The following is a 17,522-nucleotide window of genomic DNA, read 5'->3' as shown; positions in this document are numbered from 1 at the left end:
TGACTCCCCTGGGGAGACTCCAGAAGTACCCAAAGATCCATGTCAGCCCCTGAGAGGAATCCTCGGTTTCGGCCCTGACTACACACAAGGTTTATGGCCCCGGAATTGACGGGAGAGGAACCCCAAGAGGCCCCCTAGCAACTCGCATGGGGACTGGCCTCTCCTTAGGCCACCAGGGCGGGTCCCTGAGGTCCCCGTCGTAACTCGAGAACTCCTGCCGCAACTCGAGAAAATCCAGGAAGTTCTCCCTTCCAGGCGAGATGAGGCCTATTTCCGATGAGGCGTCTGGAGACTAATGACACCTAACCTCTGGAACTTCGAAAGGGTCTTTCACACCCTTGCTGCAACTCAACAAGTTCACCGCCATAACCGTCTCCACTCGAGAGGAAGCACGATGGTCTCGCCCACATCCAGAGGAGCCCCGTTTCCCCCTCGGAGCTCGAGATGAGGGATCCTTTCCCTGCTTTCAACGGGAAAGAATTCCCGGCGTTCCCGTCGCATCTCAAGAGGAGGCACTCTCAACAGGAAAGGCGAGAGGAACTCCATGGTCGTACCACCATTCCAAGAGTCCCCCAGATATCTCAGTCCATTCCAGAGGAACCTCTTTGCCCTGCACTGGCTCATCTTTCATGCCGAGGATCGACTCACACCACGGTGGCACGTGGGACAGCCCTGTGGGAAAGCCTCGAGGGAAAACCACAGATCCTTTGATCCACGCCACAAGAAGCGTGACATTGCTGCTACAGCCTCGAAGGAAAGCGCACGTGCATGCGCCCACTCGAGAGGAGGCCTGACTCCCCTGGGGAGACTCCAGAAGTACCCAAAGATCCATGTCAGCCCCTGAGAGGAATCCTCGGTTCCGGCCCTGACTACACACAAGGTTTATGGCCCCGGAATTGACGGGAGAGGAACCCCAAGAGGCCCCCTAGCAACTCGCATGGGGACTGGCCTCTCCTTAGGCCACCAGGGCGGGTCCCTGAGGTCCCCGTCGTAACTCGAGAACACCTGCCGCAACTCGAGAAAATCCAGGAAGTTCTCCCTTCCAGGCGAGATTAGGCCTATTTCCGATGAGGCGTCTGGAGACTAATGACACCTAACCTCTGGAACTTCGAAAGGGTCTTTCACACCCTTGCTGCAACTCAAGAAGTTCACCGCCATACCCGTCTCCACTCGAAGGGAAGCACGATGGTCCCGCCCAGATCCAGAGGAGCCCCGTGTCCCCCTCGTAGCTCGAGATGAGGGATCCTTTCCCTGCTTTCCACGGGAAAGAATTGCCGGCGTTCCCGTCGCATCTCAAGAGGAGGCACTCTCAACAGGAAAGGCGAGAGCAACTCCATGGTCGTACCACAATTCCAAGAGTCCCCCAGATGTCTCAGTCCATTCCAGAGGAACCTCTTTGCCCTGCACTGGCTCATCTTTCACGCCGAGGATCGACTCACACCACGGTGGCACGTGGGACAGCCCTGTGGGAAAGCCTCGAGAGAAAACCACAGATCCTTTGATCCACGCGACGGGAAGCGTGACATTGCTGCTACAGCCTGGAAGGAAAGCGCACGTGCATGCCCCCACTCGAGACGAGGCCTGACTCCCCTGGGGAGACTCCAGAAGTACCCAAAGATCCATGTCAGCCCCTGAGAGGAATCCTCGGTTCCGGCCCTGACTCCACACAAGGTTTTTGGCCCCGGTATCGACGGGAGAGGAATCCCGAGAGGCCCCCTAGCAACTCGCATGGGGACTGGCCTCTCCTGAGGCCACCAGGGCGGGTCCCTGAGGTCCCCGTCGTAACTCGAGAACACCTGCCGCAACTCGAGAAAATCCAGGAAGTTCTCCTTTCCAGGCGAGATGAGGCCTATTTCCGATGAGGCGTCTGGAGATTAATGACACCTAACCTCTGGAACTTCGAAAGGGTCTTTCACACCCTTGCTGAAACTCAAGAAATTCACCGCCATACCCGTCTCCACTCGAGAGGAAGCACGATGGTCCCGCCCACATCCAGAGGAGCCCCGTTTCCCCCTCGCAGCTCGAGATGAGGGATCCTTTCCCTGCTTTCAACGGGAAAGAATTCCCGGTGTTCCCGTCGCATCTCAAGAGGAGGCACTCTCAACAGGAAAGGCGAGAGGAACTCCATGGTCGTACCACCATTCCAAGAGTCCCCCAGATGTCTCAGTCCATTCCAGAGGAACCTCTTTGCCCTGCACTGGCTCATCTTTCACGCCGAGGATCGACTCACACCACGGTGGCACGTGGGACAGCCCTGTGGGAAAGCCTCGAGGGAAAGCCTCGAGGGAATACCGCAGATCCTTTGATCCACGCGATGGGAAGCGTGACATTGCTGCTACAGCCTGGAAGGAAAGCGCACGTGCATGCCCCCACTCGAGACGAGGCCTGACTCCCCTGGGGAGACTCCAGAAGTACCCAAAGATCCATGTCAGCCCCTGAGAGGAATCCTCGTTTCCGGCCCTGACTCCACACAAAGTTTTTGGCCCCGGTATCGACGGGAGAGGAATCCCGAGAGGCCCCCTAGCAACTCGCATGGGGACTGGCCTCTCCTGAGGCCACCAGAGCGGGTCCCTGAGGTTCCCGTCGTAACTCGAGAGCACCTTCCGCAACTCGAGAAAACCCAGGAAGTTCTCCCTTCCAGGCGAGATGAGGCGTAGTTCCGATGAGGCGTCTGGAGACTAACGACACCTAACCTCTGGAACTTCGAAAGGGTCTTTCACACCCTTGCTGCGACTCAAGAAGTTCACCGCCATACCCGTCTCCACTCGCGAGGAAGCACGATGGTCCCTCCCAAATCCAGAGGAGTCCCGTTTCCCCCTCGTAGCTCGAGATGAGGGATCCTTTCCCTGCTTTCAACGGGAAAGAATTCCCGGCGTTCCCGTCGCATCTCAAGAGGAGGCACTCTCAACAGGAAAGGCGAGAGGAACTCCATGGTCGTACCACCATTCCAAGAGTCCCCCAGATGTCTCAGTCCATTCCAGAGGAACCTCTTTGCCCTGCACTGGCTCATCTTTCACGCCGAGGATCGACTCACACCACGGTGGCACGTGGGAGAGGCTTGTGGGAAAGCCTCGAGGGAAAGCCTCGAGGGAAAACCACAGATCCTTTAATCCACGCGACGGGAAGCGTGACATTGCTGCTACAGCCTGGAAGGAAAGCGCACGTGCATGCCCCCACTCGAGACGAGGCCTGACTCCCCTGGGGAGACTCCAGAAGTACCCAAAGATCCATGTCAGCCCCTGAGAGGAATCCTCGGTTCCGGCTCTGACTACACAGAAGGTTTTCGGCCCCGGAATTGACGGGAGAGGAACCCCAAGAGGTCCCCTAGCACCTCGCATGGGGACTGGCCTCTCCTGAGGCCACCAGGTCGGGTCCCTGAGGTCACCGTCGTAACTCGAGAACACCTGCCGCAACTCGAGAAAATCCAGGAAGTTCTCCCTTCCAGGCGAGATGAGGCCTATTTCCGATGAGGCGTCTGGAGACTAATGACAGCTAACCTCTGGAACTTCGAAAGGGTCTTTCACACCCTTGCTGCAACTCAAGAAGTTCACCGCCATAACCGTCTCCACTCGAGAGGAAGCAAGATGGTCTCGCCCACATCCAGAGGAGCCCCGTTTCCCCCTCGGAGCTCGAGATGAGGGATCCTTTCCCTGCTTTCAACGGGAAAGAATTCCCGGCGTTCCCGTCGCATCTCAAGAGGAGGCACTCTCAACAGGAAAGGCGAGAGGAACTCCATGGTCGTACCACCATTCCAAGAGTCCCCCAGATATCTCAGTCCATTCCAGAGGAACCTCTTTGCCCTGCACTGGCTCATCTTTCATGCCGAGGATCGACTCACACCACGGTGGCACGTGGGACAGCCCTGTGGGAAAGCCTCGAGGGAAAGCCTCGAGGGAAAACCACAGATCCTTTGATCCACGCCACAAGAAGCGTGACATTGCTGCTACAGCCTCGAAGGAAAGCGCACGTGCATGCGCCCACTCGAGACGAGGCCTGACTCCCCTGGGGAGACTCCAGAAGTACCCAAAGATCCATGTCAGCCCCTGAGAGGAATCCTCGGTTTCGGCCCTGACTACACACAAGGTTTATGGCCCCGGAATTGACGGGAGAGGAACCCCAAGAGGCCCCCTAGCAACTCGCATGGGGACTGGCCTCTCCTTAGGCCACCAGGGCGGGTCCCTGAGGTCCCCGTCGTAACTCGAGAACTCCTGCCGCAACTCGAGAAAATCCAGGAAGTTCTCCCTTCCAGGCGAGATGAGGCCTATTTCCGATGAGGCGTCTGGAGACTAATGACACCTAACCTCTGGAACTTCGAAAGGGTCTTTCACACCCTTGCTGCAACTCAAGAAGTTCACCGCCATAACCGTCTCCACTCGAGAGGAAGCACGATGGTCTCGCCCACATCCAGAGGAGCCCCGTTTCCCCCTCGGAGCTCGAGATGAGGGATCCTTTCCCTGCTTTCAACGGGAAAGAATTCCCGGCGTTCCCGTCGCATCTCAAGAGGAGGCACTCTCAACAGGAAAGGCGAGAGGAACTCCATGGTCGTACCACCATTCCAAGAGTCCCCCAGATATCTCAGTCCATTCCAGAGGAACCTCTTTGCCCTGCACTGGCTCATCTTTCATGCCGAGGATCGACTCACACCACGGTGGCACGTGGGACAGCCCTGTGGGAAAGCCTCGAGGGAAAGCCTCGAGGGAAAACCACAGATCCTTTGATCCACGCCACAAGAAGCGTGACATTGCTGCTACAGCCTCGAAGGAAAGCGCACGTGCATGCGCCCACTCGAGACGAGGCCTGACTCCCCTGGGGAGACTCCAGAAGTACCCAAAGATCCATGTCAGCCCCTGAGAGGAATCCTCGGTTCCGGCCCTGACTACACACAAGGTTTATGGCCCCGGAATTGACGGGAGAGGAACCCCAAGAGGCCCCCTAGCAACTCGCATGGGGACTGGCCTCTCCTTAGGCCACCAGGGCGGGTCCCTGAGGTCCCCGTCGTAACTCGAGAACACCTGCCGCAACTCGAGAAAATCCAGGAAGTTCTCCCTTCCAGGCGAGATTAGGCCTATTTCCGATGAGGCGTCTGGAGACTAATGACACCTAACCTCTGGAACTTCGAAAGGGTCTTTCACACCCTTGCTGCAACTCAAGAAGTTCACCGCCATACCCGTCTCCACTCGAAGGGAAGCACGATGGTCCCGCCCAGATCCAGAGGAGCCCCGTGTCCCCCTCGTAGCTCGAGATGAGGGATCCTTTCCCTGCTTTCCACGGGAAAGAATTGCCGGCGTTCCCGTCGCATCTCAAGAGGAGGCACTCTCAACAGGAAAGGCGAGAGCAACTCCATGGTCGTACCACCATTCCAAGAGTCCCCCAGATGTCTCAGTCCATTCCAGAGGAACCTCTTTGCCCTGCACTGGCTCATCTTTCACGCCGAGGATCGACTCACACCACGGTGGCACGTGGGACAGCCCTGTGGGAAAGCCTCGAGAGAAAACCACAGATCCTTTGATCCACGCGACGGGAAGCGTGACATTGCTGCTACAGCCTGGAAGGAAAGCGCACGTGCATGCCCCCACTCGAGACGAGGCCTGACTCCCCTGGGGAGACTCCAGAAGTACCCAAAGATCCATGTCAGCCCCTGAGAGGAATCCTCGGTTCCGGCCCTGACTCCACACAAGGTTTTTGGCCCCAGTATCGACGGGAGAGGAATCCCGAGAGGCCCCCTAGCAACTCGCATGGGGACTGGCCTCTCCTGAGGCCACCAGGGCGGGTCCCTGAGGTCCCCGTCGTAACTCGAGAACACCTGCCGCAACTCGAGAAAATCCAGGAAGTTCTCCTTTCCAGGCGAGATGAGGCCTATTTCCGATGAGGCGTCTGGAGATTAATGACACCTAACCTCTGGAACTTCGAAAGGGTCTTTCACACCCTTGCTGAAACTCAAGAAATTCACCGCCATACCCGTCTCCACTCGAGAGGAAGCACGATGGTCCCGCCCACATCCAGAGGAGCCCCGTTTCCCCCTCGTAGCTCGAGATGAGGGATCCTTTCCCTGCTTTCAACGGGAAAGAATTCCCGGTGTTCCCGTCGCATCTCAAGAGGAGGCACTCTCAACAGGAAAGGCGAGAGGAACTCCATGGTCGTACCACCATTCCAAGAGTCCCCCAGATGTCTCAGTCCATTCCAGAGGAACCTCTTTGCCCTGCACTGGCTCATCTTTCACGCCGAGGATCGACTCACACCACGGTGGCACGTGGGACAGCCCTGTGGGAAAGCCTCGAGGGAAAGCCTCGAGGGAAAATCACAGATCCTTTGATCCACGCGACGGGAAGCGTGACATTGCTGCTACAGCCTGGAAGGAAAGCGCACGTGCATGCCCCCACTCGAGACGAGGCCTGACTCCCCTGGGGAGACTCCACAAGTACCCAAAGATCCATGTCAGCCCCTGAGAGGAATCCTCGGTTCCGGCCCTGACTCCACACAAGGTTTTTGGCCCCGGTATCGACGGGAGAGGAATCCCGAGAGGCCCCCTAGCAACTCGCATGGGGACTGGCCTCTCCTGAGGCCACCAGGGCGGGTCCCTGAGGTCCCCGTCGTAACTCGAGAACACCTGCCGCAACTCGAGAAAATCCAGGAAGTTCTCCCTTCCAGGCGAGATGAGGCCTATTTCCGATGAGGCGTCTGGAGATTAATGACACCTAACCTCTGGAACTTCGAAAGGGTCTTTCACACCCTTGCTGCAACTCAAGAAGTTCACCGCCATAACCGTCTCCACTCGAGAGGAAGCAAGATGGTCTCGCCCACATCCAGAGGAGCCCCGTTTCCCCCTCGGAGCTCGAGATGAGGGATCCTTTCCCTGCTTTCAACGGGAAAGAATTCCCGGCGTTCCCGTCGCATCTCAAGAGGAGGCACTCTCAACAGGAAAGGCGAGAGGAACTCCATGGTCGTACCACCATTCCAAGAGTCCCCCAGATATCTCAGTCCATTCCAGAGGAACCTCTTTGCCCTGCACTGGCTCATCTTTCATGCCGAGGATCGACTCACACCACGGTGGCACGTGGGACAGCCCTGTGGGAAAGCCTCGAGGGAAAGCCTCGAGGGAAAACCACAGATCCTTTGATCCACGCCACAAGAAGCGTGACATTGCTGCTAAAGCCTCGAAGGAAAGCGCACGTGCATGCGCCCACTCGAGACGAGGCCTGACTCCCCTGGGGAGACTCCAGAAGTACCCAAAGATCCATGTCAGCCCCTGAGAGGAATCCTCGGTTTCGGCCCTGACTACACACAAGGTTTATGGCCCCGGAATTGACGGGAGAGGAACCCCAAGAGGCCCCCTAGCAACTCGCATGGGGACTGGCCTCTCCTTAGGCCACCAGGGCGGGTCCCTGAGGTCCCCGTCGTAACTCGAGAACTCCTGCCGCAACTCGAGAAAATCCAGGAAGTTCTCCCTTCCAGGCGAGATGAGGCCTATTTCCGATGAGGCGTCTGGAGACTAATGACACCTAACCTCTGGAACTTCGAAAGGGTCTTTCACACCCTTGCTGCAACTCAAGAAGTTCACCGCCATAACCGTCTCCACTCGAGAGGAAGCACGATGGTCTCGCCCACATCCAGAGGAGCCCCGTTTCCCCCTCGGAGCTCGAGATGAGGGATCCTTTCCCTGCTTTCAACGGGAAAGAATTCCCGGCGTTCCCGTCGCATCTCAAGAGGAGGCACTCTCAACAGGAAAGGCGAGAGGAACTCCATGGTCGTACCACCATTCCAAGAGTCCCCCAGATATCTCAGTCCATTCCAGAGGAACCTCTTTGCCCTGCACTGGCTCATCTTTCATGCCGAGGATCGACTCACACCACGGTGGCACGTGGGACAGACCTGTGGGAAAGCCTCGAGGGAAAGCCTCGAGGGAAAACCACAGATCCTTTGATCCACGCCACAAGAAGCGTGACATTGCTGCTACAGCCTCGAAGGAAAGCGCACGTGCATGCGCCCACTCGAGACGAGGCCTGACTCCCCTGGGGAGACTCCAGAAGTACCCAAAGATCCATGTCAGCCCCTGAGAGGAATCCTCGGTTCCGGCCCTGACTACACACAAGGTTTATGGCCCCGGAATTGACGGGAGAGGAACCCCAAGAGGCCCCCTAGCAACTCGCATGGGGACTGGCCTCTCCTTAGGCCACCAGGGCGGGTCCCTGAGGTCCCCGTCGTAACTCGAGAACACCTGCCGCAACTCGAGAAAATCCAGGAAGTTCTCCCTTCCAGGCGAGATTAGGCCTATTTCCGATGAGGCGTCTGGAGACTAATGACACCTAACCTCTGGAACTTCGAAAGGGTCTTTCACACCCTTGCTGCAACTCAAGAAGTTCACCGCCATACCCGTCTCCACTCGAAGGGAAGCACGATGGTCCCGCCCAGATCCAGAGGAGCCCCGTGTCCCCCTCGTAGCTCGAGATGAGGGATCCTTTCCCTGCTTTCCACGGGAAAGAATTGCCGGCGTTCCCGTCGCATCTCAAGAGGAGGCACTCTCAACAGGAAAGGCGAGAGCAACTCCATGGTCGTACCACAATTCCAAGAGTCCCCCAGATGTCTCAGTCCATTCCAGAGGAACCTCTTTGCCCTGCACTGGCTCATCTTTCACGCCGAGGATCGACTCACACCACGGTGGCACGTGGGACAGCCCTGTGGGAAAGCCTCGAGAGAAAACCACAGATCCTTTGATCCACGCGACGGGAAGCGTGACATTGCTGCTACAGCCTGGAAGGAAAGCGCACGTGCATGCCCCCACTCGAGACGAGGCCTGACTCCCCTGGGGAGACTCCAGAAGTACCCAAAGATCCATGTCAGCCCCTGAGAGGAATCCTCGGTTCCGGCCCTGACTCCACACAAGGTTTTTGGCCCCGGTATCGACGGGAGAGGAATCCCGAGAGGCCCCCTAGCAACTCGCATGGGGACTGGCCTCTCCTGAGGCCACCAGGGCGGGTCCCTGAGGTCCCCGTCGTAACTCGAGAACACCTGCCGCAACTCGAGAAAATCCAGGAAGTTCTCCTTTCCAGGCGAGATGAGGCCTATTTCCGATGAGGCGTCTGGAGATTAATGACACCTAACCTCTGGAACTTCGAAAGGGTCTTTCACACCCTTGCTGAAACTCAAGAAATTCACCGCCATACCCGTCTCCACTCGAGAGGAAGCACGATGGTCCCGCCCACATCCAGAGGAGCCCCGTTTCCCCCTCGCAGCTCGAGATGAGGGATCCTTTCCCTGCTTTCAACGGGAAAGAATTCCCGGTGTTCCCGTCGCATCTCAAGAGGAGGCACTCTCAACAGGAAAGGCGAGAGGAACTCCATGGTCGTACCACCATTCCAAGAGTCCCCCAGATGTCTCAGTCCATTCCAGAGGAACCTCTTTGCCCTGCACTGGCTCATCTTTCACGCCGAGGATCGACTCACACCACGGTGGCACGTGGGACAGCCCTGTGGGAAAGCCTCGAGGGAAAGCCTCGAGGGAATACCGCAGATCCTTTGATCCACGCGATGGGAAGCGTGACATTGCTGCTACAGCCTGGAAGGAAAGCGCACGTGCATGCCCCCACTCGAGACGAGGCCTGACTCCCCTGGGGAGACTCCAGAAGTACCCAAAGATCCATGTCAGCCCCTGAGAGGAATCCTCGTTTCCGGCCCTGACTCCACACAAAGTTTTTGGCCCCGGTATCGACGGGAGAGGAATCCCGAGAGGCCCCCTAGCAACTCGCATGGGGACTGGCCTCTCCTGAGGCCACCAGAGCGGGTCCCTGAGGTTCCCGTCGTAACTCGAGAGCACCTTCCGCAACTCGAGAAAATCCAGGAAGTTCTCCCTTCCAGGCGAGATGAGGCGTATTTCCGATGAGGCGTCTGGAGACTAACGACACCTAACCTCTGGAACTTCGAAAGGGTCTTTCACACCCTTGCTGCGACTCAAGAAGTTCACCGCCATACCCGTCTCCACTCGCGAGGAAGCACGATGGTCCCTCCCAAATCCAGAGGAGTCCCGTTTCCCCCTCGTAGCTCGAGATGAGGGATCCTTTCCCTGCTTTCAACGGGAAAGAATTCCCGGCGTTCCCGTCGCATCTCAAGAGGAGGCACTCTCAACAGGAAAGGCGAGAGGAACTCCATGGTCGTACCACCATTCCAAGAGTCCCCCAGATGTCTCAGTCCATTCCAGAGGAACCTCTTTGCCCTGCACTGGCTCATCTTTCACGCCGAGGATCGACTCACACCACGGTGGCACGTGGGAGAGGCTTGTGGGAAAGCCTCGAGGGAAAGCCTCGAGGGAAAACCACAGATCCTTTAATCCACGCGACGGGAAGCGTTACATTGCTGCTACAGCCTGGAAGGAAAGCGCACGTGCATGCCCCCACTCGAGACGAGGCCTGACTCCCCTGGGGAGACTCCAGAAGTACCCAAAGATCCATGTCAGCCCCTGAGAGGAATCCTCGGTTCCGGCTCTGACTACACAGAAGGTTTTCGGCCCCGGAATTGACGGGAGAGGAAGCCCAAGAGGTCCCCTAGCACCTCGCATGGGGACTGGCCTCTCCTGAGGCCACCAGGTCGGGTCCCTGAGGTCACCGTCGTAACTCGAGAACACCTGCCGCAACTCGAGAAAATCCAGGAAGTTCTCCCTTCCAGGCGAGATGAGGCCTATTTCCGATGAGGCGTCTGGAGACTAATGACAGCTAACCTCTGGAACTTCGAAAGGGTCTTTCACACCCTTGCTGCAACTCAAGAAGTTCACCGCCATACCCGTCTCCACTCGAGAGGAAGCACGATGGTCCCGCCCACATCCAGAGGAGCCCCGTTTCCCCCTCGTAGATCAAGATGAGGGATCCTTTCCCTGCTTTCAACGGGAAAGAATTCCCGGCGTTCCCGTCGCATCTCAAGAGGAGGCACTCTCAACAGGAAAGGCGAGAGGAACTCCATGGTCGTACCACCATTCCAAGAGTCCCCCAGATTTCTCAGTCCATTCCAGAGGAACCTCTTTGCCCTGCACTGGCTCATCTTTCACGCCGAGGATCGACTCACACCACGGTGGCACGTGGGACAGCCCTGTGGGAAAGCCTCGAGGGAAAACCACAGATCCTTTGATCCACGCGACGGGAAGCGTGACATTGCTGCTACAGCCTGGAAGGAAAGCGCACGTGCATGCCCCCACTCGAGACGAGGCCTGACTCCCCTGGGGAGACTCCAGAAGTACCCAAAGATCCATGTCAGCCCCTGAGAGGAATCCTCGGTTCCGGCCCTGACTCCACACAAGGTTTTTGGCCCCGGTATCGACGGGAGAGGAATCCCGAGAGGCCCCCTAGCAACTCGCATGGGGACTGGCCTCTCCTGAGGCCACCAGAGCGGGTCCCTGAGGTTCCCGTCGTAACTCGAGAGCACCTGCCGCAACTCGAGAAAATCCAGGAAGTTCTCCCTTCCAGGCGAGATGAGGCGTATTTCCGATGAGGCGTCTGGAGACTAATGACACCTAACCTCTGGAACTTCGAAAGGGTCTTTCACACCCTTGCTGCGACTCAAGAAGTTCACCGCCATACCCGTCTCCACTGGAGAGGAAGCACGATGGTCCCGCCCACATCCAGAGGATCCCCGTTTCCCCCTCGTAGCTCGAGATGAGGGATCCTTTCCCTGCTTTCAACGGGAAAGAATTCCCGGCGTTCCCGTCGCATCTCAAGAGGAGGCACTCTCAACAGGAAAGGCGAGAGGAACTCCATGGTCGTACCACCATTCTAAGAGTCCCCCAGAAGTCTCAGTCCATTCCAGAGGAACCTCTTTGCCCTGCACTGGCTCATCTTTCACGCCGAGGATCGACTCACACCACGGTGGCACGTGGGACAGCCCTGTGGGAATGCCTCGAGGGAAAGCCTCGAGGGAAAACCACAGATCCTTTGATCCAGGCCACGGGAAGCGTGACATTACTGCTACAGCCTGGAAGGAAAGCACACGTGCATGCCCCCACTCGAGACGAGGCCTGACTCCCCTGTGGAGACTCCACAAGTACCCAAAGATCCATGTCAGCCCCTGAGAGGAATCCTCGGTTCCGGCCCTGACTCCACACAAGGTTTTTGGCCCCGGTATCGAAGGGAGAGGAATCCCGAGAGGCCCCCTAGCAACTCGCCTGGGGACTGGCCTCTCCTGAGGCCACCAGGGCGGGTCCCTGAGGTCCCCATCATAACTCGAGAACACCGGCTGCAACTCGAGAAAATCCAGGAAATTCTCCCTTGCAGGCTAGATGAGGCCTATTTCCGATGAGGCGTCTGGAGACTAATGACACTTAACCTCTGGAACTTCGAAAGGGTCTTTCACACCCTTGCTGCAACTCAAGAAGTTCACCGCCATACCCGTCTCCACTCGAGAGGAAGCACGAAGGTCCCTCCCAAATCCAGAGGAGCCCCGTTTCCCCCTCGTAGCTCGAGATGAGGGATCCTTTCCCTGCTTTCTACGGGAAAGAATTCCCGGCGTTCCCGTCGCATCTCAAGAGGAGGCACTCTCAAAAGGAAAGGCGAGAGGAACTCCATGGTCGTACCACCATTCCAAGAGTCCCCCAGATGTCTCAGTCCATTCCAGAGGAACCTCTTTGCCCTGCACTGGCTCATCTTTCACGCCGAGGATCGACTCACACCACGGTGGCACGTGGGAGAGGCTTGTGGGAAAGCCTCGAGGGAAAGCCTCGAGGGAAAACCACAGATCCTTTAATCCACGCGATGGGAAGCGTGACATTGCTGCTACAGCCTGGAAGGAAAGCGCACGTGCATGCCCCCACTCGAGACGAGGCCTGACTCCCCTGGGGAGACTCCAGAAGTACCCAAAGATCCATGTCAGCCCCTGAGAGGAATCCTCGGTTCCGGCCCTGACTACACACAAGGTTTTTGGCCCCGGAATTGACGGGAGAGGAACCCCAAGAGGTCCCCTAGCACCTCGCATGGGGACTGGCCTCTCCTGAGGCCACCAGGTCGGGTCCCTGAGGTCACCGTCGTAACTCGAGAACACCTGCCGCAACTCGAGAAAATCCAGGAAGTTCTCCCTTCCAGGCGAGATGAGGCCTATTTCCGATGAGGCGTCTGGAGACTAATGACACCTAACCTCTGGAACTTCGAAAGTGTCTTTCACACCCTTGCTGCAACTCAAGAAGTTCACCGCCATACCCGTCTCCACTCGAGAGGAAGCACGATGGTCCCGCCCACATCCAGAGGAGCCCCGTTTCCCCCTCGTAGATCAAGATGAGGGATCCTTTCCCTGCTTTCAACGGGAAAGAATTCCCGGCGTTCACGTCGCATCTCAAGAGGAGGCACTCTCAACAGGAAAGGCGAGAGGAACTCCATGGTCGTACCACCATTCCAAGAGTCCCCCAGATTTCTCAGTCCATTCCAGAGGAACCTCTTTGCCCTGCACTGGCGATCGACTCACACCACGGTGGCACGTGGGACAGCCCTGTGGGAAAGCCTCGAGGGAAAACCACAGATCCTTTGATCCACGCGACGGGAAGCGTGACATTGCTGCTACAGCCTGGAAGGAAAGCGCACGTGCATGCCCCCACTCGAGACGAGGCCTGACTCCCCTGGGGAGACTCCAGAAGTACCCAAAGATCCATGTCAGCCCCTGAGAGGAATCCTCGGTTCCGGCCCTGACTCCACACAAGGTTTTTGGCCCCGGTATCGACGGGAGAGGAATACCGAGAGGCCCCCTAGCAACTCGCATGGGGACTGGCCTCTCCTGAGGCCACCAGTGCGGGTCCCTGAGGTCCCCGTCGTAACTCGAGAACACCTGCCGCAACTCGAGAAAATCCAGGAAGTTCTCCTTTCCAGGCGAGATGAGGCCTATTTCCGATGAGGCGTCTGGAGATTAATGACACCTAACCTCTGGAACTTCGAAAGGGTCTTTCACACCCTTGCTGCAACTCAAGAAGTTCACCGCCATACCCGTCTCCACTCGAGAGGAAGCACGATGGTCCCGCCCACATCCAGAGGATCCCCGTTTCCCCCTCGTAGCTCGAGATGAGGGATCCTTTCCCTGCTTTCAACGGGAAAGAATTCCCGGCGTTCCCGTCGCATCTCAAGAGGAGGCATTCTCAACAGGAAAGGCGAGAGGAACTCCATGGTCGTACCACCATTCCAAGAGTCCCCCAGATGTCTCAGTCCATTCCAGAGGAACCTCTTTGCCCTGCACTGGCTCATCTTTCATGCCGAGGATCGACTCACACCACGGTGGCACGTGGGACAGCCCTGTGGGAAAGCCTCGAGGGAAAGCCTCGAGGGAATACCGCAGATCCTTTGATCCACGCGACGGGAAGCGTGACATTGCTGCTACAGCCTGGAAGGAAAGCACACGTGCATGCCCCCACTCGAGACGAGGCCTGACTCCCCTGGGGAGACTCCAGAAGTACCCAAAGATCCATGTCAGCCCCTGAGAGGAATCCTCGTTTCCGGCCCTGACTCCACACAAAGTTTTTGGCCCCGGTATCGACGGGAGAGGAATCCCGAGAGGCCCCCTAGCAACTCGCATGGGGACTGGCCTCTCCTGCGGCCACCAGAGCGGGTCCCTGAGGTTCCCGTCGTAACTCGAGAGCACCTGCCGCAACTCGAGAAAATCCAGGAAGTTCTCCCTTCCAGGCGAGATGAGGCGTATTTCCGATGAGGCGTCTGGAGACTAATGACACCTAACCTCTGGAACTTCGAAAGGGTCTTTCACACCCTTGCTGCGACTCAAGAAGTTCACCGCCATACCCGTCTCCACTGGAGAGGAAGCACGATGGTCCCGCCCACATCCAGAGGATCCCCGTTTCCCCCTCGTAGCTCGAGATGAGGGATCCTTTCCCTGCTTTCAACGGGAAAGAATTCCCGGCGTTCACGTCCCATCTCAAGAGGAGGCACTCTCAACAGGAAAGGCGAGAGGAACTCCATGGTCGTACCACCATTCCAAGAGTCCCCCAGATGTCTCAGTCCATTCCAGAGGAACCTCTTTGCCCTGCACTGGCTCATCTTTCACGCCAAGGATCGACTCACACCACGGTGGCACGTGGGACAGCCCTGTGGGAAAGCCTCGAGGGAAAGCCTCGAGGGAAAACCACAGATCCTTTGATCCACGCGACGGGAAGCGTGACATTGCTGCTACAGCCTGGAAGGAAAGCGCACATGCATGCCCCCACTCGAGACGAGGCCTGACTCCCCTGGGGAGACTCCACAAGTACACAAAGATCCATGACAGCCCCTGAGTGGAATCCTCGGTTCTGGCCCTGACTCCGCACAAGGTTTTGGCCCCGGTATCGACGGGAGAGGAATCCCGAGAGGCCCCCTAGCACCTCGCATGGGGACTGGCCTCTCCTGAGGCCACCAGGGCGGGTCCCTGAGGTCCGCGTCGTAACTCGAGAACACCTGCCGCAACTCGAGAAAATCCAGGAAGTTCTCCCTTCCAGGCGAGATGAGGCCTATTTCCGATGAGGCGTCTGGAGACTAATGACACCTAACCTCTGGAACTTCGAAAGGGTCATTCACACCCTTGCTGCAACTCAAGAAGTTCACCGCCATACCCGTCTCCACACGAGAGGAAGCACGATGGTCCCGCCCACATCCAGAGGAGCCCGTTTCCCCCTCGTAGCTCGAGATGAGGGATCCTTTCCCTGCTTTCAACGGGAACGAATTCCCTGCGTTCCCGTCGCATCTCAAGAGGAGGCACTCTCAACAGGAAAGGCGAGAGGAACTCCATGGTCGTACCACCATTCCAAGAGTCCCCCAGATGTCTCAGTCCATTCCAGAGGAACCTCTTTGCCCTGCACTGGCTCATCTTTCACGCCGAGGATCGACTCACACCACGGTGGCACGTGGGACAGCCCTGTGGGAAAGCCTCGAGGGAAAGCCTCGAGGGAAAACCACAGATCCTTTGATCCACGCGTCGGGAAGCGTGACATTGCTGCTACAGCCTGGAAGGAAAGCGCACATGCATGCCCCCACTCGAGACGAGGCCTGACTCCCCTGGGGAGACTCCACAAGTACACAAAGATCCATGTCAGCCCCTGAGAGGAATCCTCGGTTCTGGCCCAGACTCCGCACAAGGTTTTTGGCCCCGGTATCGACGGGAGAGGAATCCCGAGAGGCCCCCTAGCACCTCGCATGGGGACTGGCCTCTCCTGAGTCCACCAGGGCGGGTCCCTGAGGTCCGCGTCGTAACTCGAGAACACCTGCCGCAACTCGAGAAAATCCAGGAAGTTCTCCCTTCCAGGCGAGATGAGGCCTATTTCCGATGAGGCGTCTGGAGACTAATGACACCTAACCTCTGGAACTTCGAAAGGGTCTTTCACACCCTTGCTGCAACTCAAGAAGTTCACCGCCATACCCGTCTCCACTCGAGAGGAAGCACGATGGTCCCGCCCACATCCAGAGGAGCCCCGTTTCCACCTCGTAGCTCGAGATGAGGGATCCTTTCCCTGCTTTCAACGGGAACGAATTCCCGGCGTTCCCGTCGCATCTCAAGAGGAGGCACTCTCAACAGGAAAGGCGAGAGGAACTCCATGGTCGTACCACCATTCCAAGAGTCCCCCAGATGTCTCAGTCCATTCCAGAGGAACCTCTTTGCCCTGCACTGGCTCATCTTTCACGCCGAGAATCGACTAACATCACGGTGGCACGTGGAACAGCCCTGTGGGAAAGCCTCGAGGGAAAGCCTCGAGGGAAAACCACAGATCCTTTGATCCACGCCACGGGAAGCGTGACATTGCTGCTACAGCCTGGAAGGAATGCGCACATGCATGCCCCCACTCGAGACGAGGCCTGACTCCCCTGGGGAGACTCCACAAGTACCCAAAGATCCATGTCAGCCCTTGAGAGGAATCCTCGGTTCCGGCCCTGACTCCACACAAGGTTTTTGGCCCCGGTATCGACGGGAGAGGAATCCCGAGAGGCCCCCTAGCACCTCGCATGGGGACTGGCCACTCCTGAGGCCACCAGGGCGGGTCCCTGAGGTCCCCGTCGTAACTCGAGAACACCTGCCACAACTCGAGAATATCCAGGAAGTTCTCCCTTCCAGGCGAGATGAGGCCTATTTCCGATGAGGCGTCTGGAGACTAATGACACCTAACCTCTGGAACTTCGAAAGGGTCTTTCACACCCTTGCTGCAACTCAAGAAGTTCACCGCCATACCCGTGTCCACTCGAGAGGAAGCACGATGGTCCCGCCCACATCCAGAGGAGCCCCGTTTCCCCCTCGTAGCTCGAGATGAGGGATCCTTTCCCTGCTTTCAACGGGAAAGAATTCCCGGCGTTCCCGTCGCATCTCAAGAGGAGGCACTCTCAACAGGAAAGGCGAGAGGAACTCCATGGTCGTACCACCATTCCAAGAGTCCCCCAGATGTCTCAGTCCATTCCAGAGGAACCTCTTTGCCCTGCACTGGCTCATCTTTCACGCCGAGGATCGACTCACACCACGGTGGCACATGGGACAGCCCTGTGGGAAAGCCTCGAGGGAAAGCCTCGAGGGAAAACCACAGATCCTTTGATCCACGCGACG

This window comes from Capricornis sumatraensis, chromosome 6 (assembly GCF_032405125.1).
Source record: "Capricornis sumatraensis isolate serow.1 chromosome 6, serow.2, whole genome shotgun sequence".
In the NCBI taxonomy this organism is placed as follows: domain Eukaryota; kingdom Metazoa; phylum Chordata; class Mammalia; order Artiodactyla; family Bovidae; genus Capricornis; species Capricornis sumatraensis.
This window is presented reverse-complemented; position numbering follows the sequence as displayed.